Source organism: Doryrhamphus excisus, linkage group LG5 (assembly GCF_037039965.1).
Source record: "Doryrhamphus excisus strain RoL-2023G ecotype Guam linkage group LG5, RoL_Dexc_Guam_v1.1, whole genome shotgun sequence".
NCBI classification, from domain to species: domain Eukaryota; kingdom Metazoa; phylum Chordata; class Actinopteri; order Syngnathiformes; family Syngnathidae; genus Doryrhamphus; species Doryrhamphus excisus.
The window spans coordinates 12,264,678-12,277,470 of NC_136361.1; positions in this window are offsets into that span (position 1 = coordinate 12,264,678).

Below are 12,793 nucleotides of genomic sequence, written 5' to 3' on the forward strand. Positions count from 1 at the left end.
TTGTTCTGTGACATCACAAAGAGGCAGTTTTACCACGCCTTTTGAAACCGAGGATTTAGAGCCATACCAAACGTCTTTCAGGGTTCACCTCCATATGCGCAAACCTCATTATCTGAAACTTTGGCATCGTTTAACCGTTTTGACAGTCACGTAATCGTTTAATCGCAGTTGGGGTTGCACGGTGGTCTAGTGGTTAGCGCGCAGACCTCACAGCTTGGAGACCAGGGTTCAATTCCACCCTCGGCCATCTCTATGTGGAGTTTGCATGTTCTCCCCGTGCATGCGTGGGTTTTCTCCGGGTACTCCGGTTTCCTCCCACATTCCAAAAACATGCTAGGTTAATTGGTGACTCCAAATTGTCCATAGGTATGAATGTGAGTGTGAATGGTTGTTTGTCTACATGTGCCCTGTGATTGGCTGGCGACCAGTCCAGGGTGTCCCCCGCCTCTTGCCCAAAGACAGCTGGGATGAGCTCCACCGCCCCCGCGACCCTCGTGAAGAAAAGCGGTAGAAAATGAATGAATGAATGAGAAACAAACAAAACAAAATAAAGTTATTTCTGGAAAATCAGGTTAAGGAGATATAAAGATGTAATATCATGAGAATGAAGTCTAAATATTACAAGAAGGAAATTTACAAAGATTACTGAAGAAGAGTGTTGAAATATTTGGAAATGAAAAAAACAACAGCAAAACGAGACAACCCTCATATAAACTACAGTATAGACAGTATTTACTATACTGTCTATACTAATATTATATTCATTCATTCATTCATTTTCTATCGCTTATCCTTTCGAGGGTCGCAGGGGGTGCTGGAGCCTATCCCAGCTGTCTTCGGGCGAGAGGCGGGGTACACCCAATCACAGGGCACATCTAGACAAACAACCATTCACACTCACATTCATACCTATGGACAATTTGGAGTCACCAATTAACCTAGCATGTTTTTGGAATGTGGGAGGAAACCGGATCTTCGAGCTCTGAGGCCTGCGTCTTAACCACTCGACCACCGTGCAATAGTATATACAGCACTACTAAATTATATGTGTATGTGCACATATTTGCAGTATTTATGCTTGCATAGACTGTTCACCTGCATGTGTGCACCTGGAACATGAAAAGCTTCTTCACAGAGTTTACAATTGTCCAGAATGTCTTGCAAAGATGATGAATGAAGATCCAGTTTAGTCCAATGACCCATTCATTCACTCAGTGTGTCCAAACACTTTTGTCTTGACTGGGGGTGTCAAAGTTGGGTAATGGTTTTCTCTCCAGTCCGTCACTATAGGAGGTGATTTTAATGATCAACATTAAATCACCTGCTGAAGAAACTGGTCGGAGAGAAATCCTGCAGTATCTCAGCCCTCTAGACTGTATTTCCTGTAGGGTGGCGCAAAGGGGCGGGGCTTGTGTACTAAAAAGCTTGTCTCTTCTTCCTGACAGCTTCTGCAGGTTCACGTCAGAAGCTCGGTTCTGCCGAGTCGGCACACCTCCCTGTCACATCAAGTCAGCTTTTTAGGCGCACATCCCAAAAGTTCCCCACGTCTGTGTGTTTGTGCGTGTGTGTGTGTGCGTAGTAGAGAGTTAAAGACAGATTGAGAGCTTGTGTGGCGTTTGAGGTTTTACTTTATGGAGACTTTTAAGCGTATGTTTGTGCATCTTTCAGAGATTGAGAAATGGGGGGCCTGTGTGTGTGTGTGCATGTGTGTGTGTGTGTGTGTGTGTGTGTGTGTGTGCATGTGTGTGTGTGCTCATGAGCTGTCGTCCAGGATTTAGCCTCACTGAGAGTTAATCTGAGTGTCGGCAGGATTCTCTAAAGGTTAGAGAGACGGAAAGGAGTGTGTTGGAAGCATCACAGCTGACCTCATTTTCAGCACACACACACACACACACACACACACCTACCTATGCAGTGTTGGGAGCAAAAACAAAACATGCGTGAAATTGGTCACATTCAGTCTCCACCTGCAGCAGGGTGCACCAGCACATGCACATTGTTTTTTTCAAAATTCATTAACTATGATTTCTTGAAATCACGTTTTTTGTGTTTAAATTTGACAAAAATACCAACTTGTTCAAAATGTGTTTACATTTTTTTTATTAGTTTTTTTATTCACCTGAATTATAATTTAAAAAAGTGATTCATTTTTGCTGTCCACTAGAGAGTATGCATATTCCAACTTTGTTACATGTTCTTGTTATAGAAAAACACATTAGGAGAAAAATGGATGGATGGAAAAACACATTATCTGTATTTACTTTTAAGTAACAATTTTGTTATGTATTTGTGACTATATAAGCTTAACTTTAGTCATGTTTCAGTCAACTATGTCATTCATTCATTCATTTTCTACCGCTTTTTCCTCACAAGGGTCGCGGGGGGTGCTGGAGCCTATCCCAGCTGTCTTGGGGCGAGAGGCGGGGTACACCCTGGACTGGTTGCCAGCCAATCACAAGGCACATATAGATAAACAACCATTCACACTCACATTCATACCTATGGACAATTTGGAGTCACCAATTAACCTAGCATGTTGTTGGAATGTGGGAGGAAACCGGAGTACCCGGAGAAAACCCACGCATGCACGGGGCGAACATGCAAACTCCACACAGAGATGGCCGAGGGTGGAATTGAACCCTGGTCTCCTAGCTGTGAGGTCTGCGCGCTAGCCACTCGTCAACTATGTCATGTTCTGCATAATAGTTGGACTTGGTTGGGTTGTTTCAACCTTGCATGGTGAGTTTCATGGTTGCCTCATCTGTACCTCCTCGCTTTCTTCGTCATTAGCCTTTATGTGTGTCATGCCGCATGGTGTGAGCTTGTTTTTTGTTTATGAAAGACTTTATTGAACCAACCAGCCACCATGTTTTTGCATTACGGGGTAACGCTTCACCACAAGACGTGACAGACTTCCTCCTTCCTGTCATCACACAGCGTCCAAACATGGCAGTGAGGGAGTCAGCTGGTTTATTTAATTAAAATAGAAAATGAAAGCACATCTCGGTGTGAAGCGTTTGACAGAGTCCGCCTCTTTGAAGCGGCGCCAACTGGCTCGGCTCCAGCGCACTCATCTCATCCCAAACTGGGAAGCACGTCTTTCGCCGTTTTTTTTTTTTCTCCCCTGCTGCAGTCGTGCACCGGCGTGACCATTTAGAGGAGGGGTTGTCAGCCGCGGCCCTCAGGCACGCGCCACACTCTGCGACCCAATTTACGAGCCCACTCTGTCCCCCACAAACACACACACACACACACCTAATGCTGGCTCGCCTGCAGAGCAGTCAGGTGACTCTCAAGCTGAGCCCTCCAATGCCCCTATCCTCACTTTAGGACACTAAAGCTAATATTTGTGTTTTTATAAACCGTTTGTTGGTGCACCAACAGCGGTGCTAGGATGGCTAAAAGGGCGGGGCTAGACACCGAGCAATGTGTTGATTGGTGGACGAAGAATGGTCACTAGTGTCCTTCATTGTTGTTTACTGGGTGGACTTCACGTGTCCCATCTTTAAGCATGTTTGCACAAGCGTTCCAGCCGAGCTCGAACCGCGCTAGCCATTGAGCTAAAAGTCCAGACCTTCAACCCAAACTCTGAAGGTGTCAGGAAGTAAGGTTTAGCAACCGTACACTGGGAAGCATTATTAAATCTTTCACTTTTAAACACATTTTGGCTCACAAAAAGCAGTGGTTGTGTAAATGAGAGGTCAAAATGACAAAAAAAAACCACTGTCATAATTTTGTCTCCTTTAGGGAGGAAATGATCTGATGAGACGGGATGTCTTCTGTGGTGCGATCAGGTATGTATGTGTGTGTGTGTGTGTGTGTGTACGACAGGTGTCACAGTGTCGGGAGATTTCATGAGTTCGGTGCTGAATTGCGGAGGACGGCTGGTGGCGTGTTCAGGGACCTCTGGGTGTTGTCGTCACTGCCGTCTGTCTGCTGCTTTCAGGCTCAGTGAGGAGATGAAAGAATGTAAGCCCTTGAAACACACACACACACACACACACACACACTACATCACTCAAATACTACCGGAATTTCCTTTGGGATCAATAAAGTATTTTAGTTCAAAAGAAAATAGCGTTCACTATTATGAAGACTGTGTGTGTGTACTCTAATTTATGTTAGTTCTTTTTCCAAAGAGCATCAACTTAAGTCCATTTTTTTCTTAAAATGTAAAATAAGTAACATACTAGCTAACCTGCGGTGAAACATCCGGCGGCTATGTGACATTACGCTCTCATGAATATTCACGCCGAGCGGAGGAAGCCAGCTAATTATTCAGCGTCGCCCCGCGGACGCGTTAAAATGTACCGATCTCGTTACACACAGCGCTGGAGGAGCAGCCTTTACACTTCACTGACCTGATGCACTTTCCTGCAGCGTCCCCCTCGGCTCTTCAGCTGCCATACTTCCAACACTGACGCTGTAATTATCACCGCTGCCTCCATGGGATTGTGTGATGCATGAAGTCAACGTGTTTGCGTGCATGTAGCTAGCTAATGCAGAGCGTGGCGTGTTGATGCATACTGGTGGCGGCGAGCTCGTAATGAGGGCAAGTGGGCGGTTTGAATGCCCCGTGGCCCGCTTAAATGCCCGCAGTCTGGTGGAATGGCCGTGACAACAGGTATTAAGCTGTAATTTAAGCATGCGGCTAAATGGAGCTCGAGTAACGAGGCCCTGAGCCGGTGTCCTGCCTGTCTCTCCCATCACATCAGCCCCGTCACCCTGCGACCCTTCGTAACGCGAAGAAACTCCTCCGCACTTCCGCTTGACTCCCTCGGAACAATACGGCGTATTTTTAATTTGCACGCATCGAGGCAACACCAGTTGTAGTGTTGTCAAGCGTTTATGAAAGCCTCCAACTTGAAGTTGAGGGAAGACCGTGATGCAAGAAAAATGTTCCATGTAGTAAGAAAATGCACAAACCTCAGACCTGACCTCAGTTTGATGTGGTTCATCTAGCAAGTTTACTTGTGGATCATCACCAAAAGGCCAGAATTTCTCTTCAAATTTCACTTCCTTCCGTCTCTGTATGGAAAGTTGGTCAGCTAATATATTTAATTTATTCAGACCCCTTCAATTGACTGCCTAAAGAGGCTAGAAATGACAGACATAGAGTACATTACTATGTCAACAACCCGTTGTATGTCGAACAACACATCAAGTCCTTATGACGTATATTATGACGAGTATTAGGACCACATTGAAAAAAAAATCATCTGAGATTTCGAGAATAAAGTCATAACTCTGTATGAAAAAAAGTCTTAGATTTACGAGAAAAAAAAAGTAAATTCTTCGAGAAAAAATATCACTACAAAAATGTACATTTACGAGAAAAAACATCATAATGTTACATGAATAAATAAAATAATACAAAATCTATAAGAATAAAGTCATAAATATATGAGGAAAAAGGTTGTAAGATTACGAGAATAAAGTCGTAAATTTACAAGATTTTGTGTCATACCCCACGGGCGGAGTAAGGAAGGCGGAAATGAGAAGGGCGAGGCATGCTATAATCTGTGCTGTTTTGATGCCAAGTTATAAATAAAAGTTCATTCATTCATTCATTTTCTACCGCTTTTCCTCACGAGGGTCGCGAGGGGTGCTGGAGCCTATCCCAGCTGTCTTCGGGCGAGAGGCGGGGTACTGGACTGGTGGCCAGCCAATCACAGGGCACATATAGACAAACAACCATTCACACTCACATTCATACCTATGGACAATTTGGAGTGGCCAATTAACCTAGCATGTTTTTGGAATGTGGGAGGAAACCGGAGTACCCGGAGAAAACCCACGCATGCACGGCGAGAACATGCAAACTCCACACAGAGATGGCCAAGGGTGGAATTGAACCCTGGTCTCTAAGCTGTGAGGTCTGCGCACTAACCACTAGACCACCATGCTGCCCATAAATAAAAGTTATTATGTCCTATTATTGTTTATCATGTCTACTCTATTTGTCAATACGAGTATGAAGGTGACTGTAGAGGTGTTATTTAATGCATACAGGGCTCTAATAATGTTACAAAACGTTTTTAGAAGGTCATAAACAGTCCTAAAAATATTCCATATACTAATATTGTATATCTGATCTGTTCACTCATCTAAATTATCTGCATCTGTATCTGTACTCGGAGTGGGCGGGTCATAAACGGGAAGTGGGCATGGTTTAACCACGGCTTACATCCGTACATTATTTTAAGTCTGAAATGGACATAGATTGATCAGAAGTTGCTATATTTATTATTATCCCACTATATGTGTACTGTGTATGTGTGTAAGTGATCTGTAAGACTTATTGTTTGATTATTTTTTATGATCTGTGTGAAGTTGATGAGCCATGCACACATGCAATAATGGCAAATAGGGAAATAATCTGTCAGCCTTATTCGCTGTATTTTTCTCAAAAAACATAGCGCTCAGTACTTGAAGAAAAGTGACTTAATCTCACCAGCCAAATTAGATGAGAGTAGATGGAAAAAAAACAAAAAACACCGGCAGTGACACAATTACCAAAGCGTATACAGCTCTCTTGCGAAACACGCGGTGTACAAAACAAGATTATAACATGCATACTGCAGCATATTGAGAGGAGAGTAATATTTGACCATAGCCATACAGGCAGAGTGTTCGATGCTGCTACTTAACAGATGTACCTAATGTTGTGGCCAGTCAATGCGGCAATCAATCGCTTACTGTTACCACTGTCTGTGTACTGCCAACTGAAAATGAACAGAATTCTTGTATTGTAAGTAGTACACCTGTTTTTGGATGACTTGAAGCCCGCGTACGTTACGAGACAAGTTTACCAACTTTAGAAACAAACTGAAATAGAGGCGAGCTGAAGAAAATCTAATAAAGCGGCAACACAACATGACCCGTTTTTACCTTGCCAATTACACCGTGTACATGAATGAGGCATGGCTGACCGGTGTGACCGGCCAATCACAGAGCGTGAAGAGTGAATACATAATGACCATTTGTCTTTGATACCTTTACTTAAAACTTTGTGTCAATTGGTTGTGTGTTTTTTTGGAACAGACCAAACCAACCAAAACAATACCAAAATTATGACTCAGTTATGTAACTCAGTTCACAAAGTGTCCTGCAATGCTAACATCCGAGTTTACATTTGGTGGCTGTTTGCAGTGCAGCTTTTTGAGTCGGAAACGTTCCCAATCTCGTTCAGCGCTTCCCAGCATGGATGTCGTCTGGGACTCTTCCTCCTCAGCTCTCAAGTCTCGATGAAGTCGGCCACTCGGGAAGCGTCTCAGCTGCCCCGTCGCCTTGCATCATCTTCAAAGCTAGGCAGCGTGGCGGTGGACGTATTACAGCGTATTAGCGCGCGTGTTGCAATCAGCCGTGACGGCGGATCAGGCGGTGGGATTCTACGCTCATGGATGACTGTTTCGACTTTCTCCTCGATGACAAGAGGAGAACGACTTGGATATTCAGGCCTTCTCCACATTCTGATGGATGCTCTTCATTAGACGGCAGTTACGCATAATAAAGGGGATCGGAGACAAAGGAAGTCAAGACAAAAAGAGAGTCAGGAGGAAGAAAGTGAAATACTAAATCTCTTACTTGTTTTGATTCTTCAGCGCTCAGTAGTCACATCATCCCCTCGTGCGTCTGCTGGGACTTCCTGCCACATCCCGTTTGGCCTCCAGCTTCTCTGGTGCCTTCCCTCCTCCGACAAAGTGCTTTTTACTCGCAGCATCCCTTCATCCGTCTTACAGTATCATCCCTCGCTAGGCATCCCCCAGGCCACGCTGGGCCGTCACTTGCCATCTTTTAAGTATGCTGCCGTCTTTACCCAGCATGCACACCCTTACCTCAGTCTACGTAGAATTAAACAAACCTTTGGACAGATTCTGCTTCATAATGATCGTTAAGCTTTTCCCTTCAAATTGCTATGAATTTTTTTGAAATTGCGATGATAATTAATCTATTTATCAGTGCTCGTGTCAAACTTTATCCTAATGCCACCATGTAAAATACACATTTTTCACACGGAATTACTATAACATGAATGACCCAATGAATTATCTTCAATATTTCCAGTTAATTAACATAATATGTGTGCAGGAGTTGGGGGTACATGGCTTCAGGTTAAATATCTGAAGGGGTACGTGACTGTAAAAAGTTTGATAACCACTGATCCATCCGTTTTACTGCTTATCCTCACTAGGGTCGCAGGCGACTTCAGGTGAGAGGTGGGGTGCTGGTTGCCAGCCAATCACAGGGCACATATATTGTCCATAGTTATGAATTTGAGTGTGAATGGTTGTTTGTCTATATGTGCTCTGTGATTGGCTGTACCCTGCCTCTCGCCCGAAGACAGCTGGGATAGGCTCCAGCACACCCCGCGACTGTCGAAAGGATAAGCGGTAGAAAATGAATGAATGAATGAATGAATGAATATAATATTAGTATAGACAGTATAGTAAATACTGTATATACTGTAGTTTATATGAGGGTTGTCTAAACATTCAATTTTTGCTGTTGTTTTTTTACATTTCCAAATATTTCAACACTCTTCTTAAGTAATCTTTGTAAATTTCCTTCTTGTAATATTTAGACTTCATTCCCATGATATTATATCTTTATCTATATCTCCTTAACCTGATTTTCCAAAAATTATTTGTTTTGTTTTTTTCTACCGCTTTTCTTCACGAGGGTCGCGGGGGCGCTGGAGCCCATCCCAGCTGTCTTTGGGCGAGAGGCGGGGTACACCCTGGACTGGTGGCCAGCCAATCACAGGACACATATAGACAAACAACCATTCACACTCACATTCATACCTATGGACAATTTGGAGTAGTCGCCAATTAACCTAGCATGTTTTTGGAATGTGGGAGGAAACCGGAGTACCCGGAGAAAACCTGCAGAACAGAAACTCCACACAGAGCAGGGAATCGAACACAGGTCTTCATGATCTCCTGATCTCCTCATGATTGTCCACATGCTAACCACTTGGTCACTGTGCGGCAGAATCTGGCATGATCCACTGATCTAGCATGTTAATAATACAGTCACACATGTGAGGTTGCACTGGAAAAAAGGGAAACCTACTGAGGACAGTCAAACTGTTTTCAAGGTGAAATATGCCGGTAAACACTAAAGTACATACAGTACAACCACAAAGTTGTACCCTGGTCTCCAAAGAGTTAAAAGCTATTTTTTTCTCTTTTCCTAAAACCATACCCATATTGCAACATTTGGAATGTTCAATAAAAACAGGCCCTGTCACTCTAGTGCTGACATCAATACGACTTCACGGATGATGGGAAGAGTTGAAGGAATAATTGTCTGACAGTCAAACTGCTAGCACACATGTTGATCATTCACTTTCTGAAGAGTGACTTGACGGCCATTTCCTGTGTGTTTAAACACGCATATGAAGATGTGAGTGCAGACGCGCGAGTATTGCATGCACGTGTTGCACGCGCAGACAATATGGAGTCTGTGTTTGAGTCACAACCCTCATAGACGTTTTCTTTGACGTCACTTTCCGAGCACAGGGGGGCTGACGTGCTGTCTTCTTTATAATAACAATAATGGTGCTCGCTTGGGAAGATATGGAACAGACGGGAAGTTGCCGCAATTCAAAGCACATTTCCTGTAATTCCACATGACGGAACCTTGCTGAAAACTGTTTGAACACACTGCTCCTCAGAATTTAGCATGAATATATTCTTTTTAGGACAGTGGGGCATGGGATATAGCTCCTATAAGAAAGATAAGTCACATAAAATTACATAACATGTACTTTGAAGTCAAATTCAGCAATGTTCTACTGGGAGACTTCAACACACATGTGGGCAATGACTGTGTGACCTGGAGGGGTGTGATTGGGAGGAACCACTTCCCCGATCTGGACTCGTGAGGTGGGATGTTATTGGATTTTTGTGCAAACCACAGCTTATCCATAAAAAAACTGTGGTTCGCAGGTCTATGATCGACTTTGTAGTTGTATCGTCAGACCTGCGTCCGCATGTTCTGGACTTGCGAGTGAAGAGAGGGGATGTTCACCACTTGGTGATCAGTTGAATTAGATGGTGGGGTAGGGTGCCGGACACACCCGGGAAATCCAAACGTGGAGGGAGGTTGTGCTGAAAACGTCTTCCATTTGAGTATTCAATTCTCACTTCCGGTAGAGCTTTGCCTGGATCCCAGGGGAGGACCGGGATTGCTGAGGCAGTCGATTGAAGCTGCAACCGGAAGGTGGTCGGTGCCAGGCGCAGTGGCAGGCCCTGGACCTGATGGTGCCTTCGAGCATGGATGGCTTGTGGAACTCCTGAAGCAGCTGACAGGTACCGTCTGGCCAAGCGGCATGCATCTTTGGCATTGGTCGACGAAAAACTGTGGGAGGAGGTCGGTGAGGCCATGGAACACAACTTTTCGCCCTAAATTCCTCAAGGCTCTGGATGTTGAGGGACTGTCTCTTCAACATTGTATGGAAGTCGGGTCTATACCTTTGGATTGGAAGACTGGGGTGGTCCAAGAAGGGTGCCTGGCGGGTGTGTTCCAAATATAGGGGAATCACGCTCCTCAGCCTCCCTGTGAAAGTATTTTCCAAGGTGCTGGAGAGAAGGGTACGACCATTAGTCGAACCTCGTCTACAAGAGGTGCCATGAAAAGTCCAGTGAAAAGATATAATAAAATATTAGCAGGAAATAAACGAGTGTCACTTGACAGTTACAATTTAGTTTTAATACAATTAAAGTAAGCATGTTAAGTTAACAATAAAAAAACAGAATAACTAACCCTAAGACAGAAATTTCCCAACATTTTCCTACTTTTTCACCTGTGCATACTAGCAGTGCTACATTAGCATTAGCATTAGCAACAGCTAAAATTAGGGTGATTGTTGTTTCAGAGTTTTTCACTCCCAAGTTGTGCTCATCTTTCACCCGCTGCCTGTTTACTGTCTATTCTAACCCAATTTAGAGAATCACATTAACGGTCCGTCCACTTACCAATCCAACTTGAATCATGTGATGAAAACATCCAGCATGAAATATAATGTTTAATCCCTTTACGCTGCACATGTAATCCTTTTACAACATGTAATTAATGTTGTTGTTGCAGCAGCTGCAGATTGAGGACATTCCATTTATTTTTACATCAAATCAGGCAGGCGGCTCTCAAAATCATAATTTGTTTTGTTCACATGCGCACACACGAGCTGCCTTTCAGGCCTCTATTGCAGCGCTTCTCAATTATTTTGTCATGCCCACCCTAGGGGACGGGCCCCCTGCTGAATTGAAATACAGTACTAGAGAACATAAAACTATCTATTTATATGTACAAACCACCTGTATATGGTGCACAATCACCTGATGATCAAAATGAATGAAGTTAGGTTTATATGCTCGCTATGAGTCAATGATGTGATTTTTTTTTTTTGGTGCTCAGGCGTGATGTGTGATAGAAGAGTTTCAGCTAAAATGAAAGGAAAGGTATACAAAACTGTGGTGAGACCAGCCATGTTTGGTCTAGAGACACTGAAGAAAAGACAGGAAGCAGAACTGGAGGTAGCAGAGATGAGGATGCTCAGGTTCACATTGGGAGTGACCAGGATGGATAGGATCAGGAAGGAGTACATCAGAGGAACATTACATGTTAGAGGCCTTGGAGATAAAGTCAGAGAGACCAGACTGAGATGGTTGGGACATGTCCAGAGGAGAGATAGTGAAAATATTGGTAGAAGGATGCTGCCAGGTACGAGGCATAGAGGAAGACCAAAGAGGAGGTTTATGGATGTAGTGAAGGAGGACATGAGGGTAGTTGGTGTAACAGAGACAGATGCAGAAGACAGGGTTGGATGGAGAAGATTGATTTGCTGTGGCGACCCCAGAAGGGAAAATCCCAAAGAGAAAGAAAAAAGAAGAAGATTGTCTGTGCATTTTTTATTAAGTGTGACTGGTAAATAACCCACCACGGGGCCAAAGAAAGTTGCAAGTGCCTTTAGGACCTCGATAAAGAAGCTTTGAAACTCTATTAAATTTAGTTTTCACCAGGATCTATGGGAAATCTCGCATCAGCAATAAGTCCACACATTTGTCATTTCTAATTGTTTTGCGTTGATTTCTGTATGTAATATCTATATGTATGATTATTCTTTATTTTAAAAAATGATTATTTTGCTAATATTTTCTTGGTGTTTGAAATTGAGTAATGGGATTTCCAATTTCCAATGGGAAAAATTGCATCGTTGCATTGATTTTTGTACGTTTTGGTTTTCATCGGACCTTCCAGAAACTGAGGTACCATGTACTTCCTCTCACTGCAGGCAGTCTGTTAATTTGTTTAGTGTGTCATTCAAGCAGGAATACAAAGACACTGATACTGAAAGTCCCCTCTGGCCACACCCTACCCGACATTCGAGGAGCTCTAATAGCACATTTTAGGTCCTAAAAGCAGCAATATCGATTTGTTTTTTGTTGTTGTTTTTTTTTAATGAATGATCCCTAAAAGGATGATTTCTCATGAGTGATTTTCTATTCTTACCTGAAAGAAACAAGCTGTTTTATTATTCGTGGACATTATAGTGTGTCGTGTGTATAGTTTGCTCGCCACCCTGCCTCCCTCAGCCTTGTGGCGCTCACCTCTCCCAATTCTCAATTCGTCCCACTGGCACCGTCCACCGTCTTCCAAGTTGAGCTTGAAGCTTCTTGCCAGGCCCAGCGGCTCCACACGCCACTACAAAGTAAATGTGTGCTTTTAAAAAGTGATTACTGAGACATGAAGCTGCTGTATTTGCCTCACACTTAAAGAAAAATGA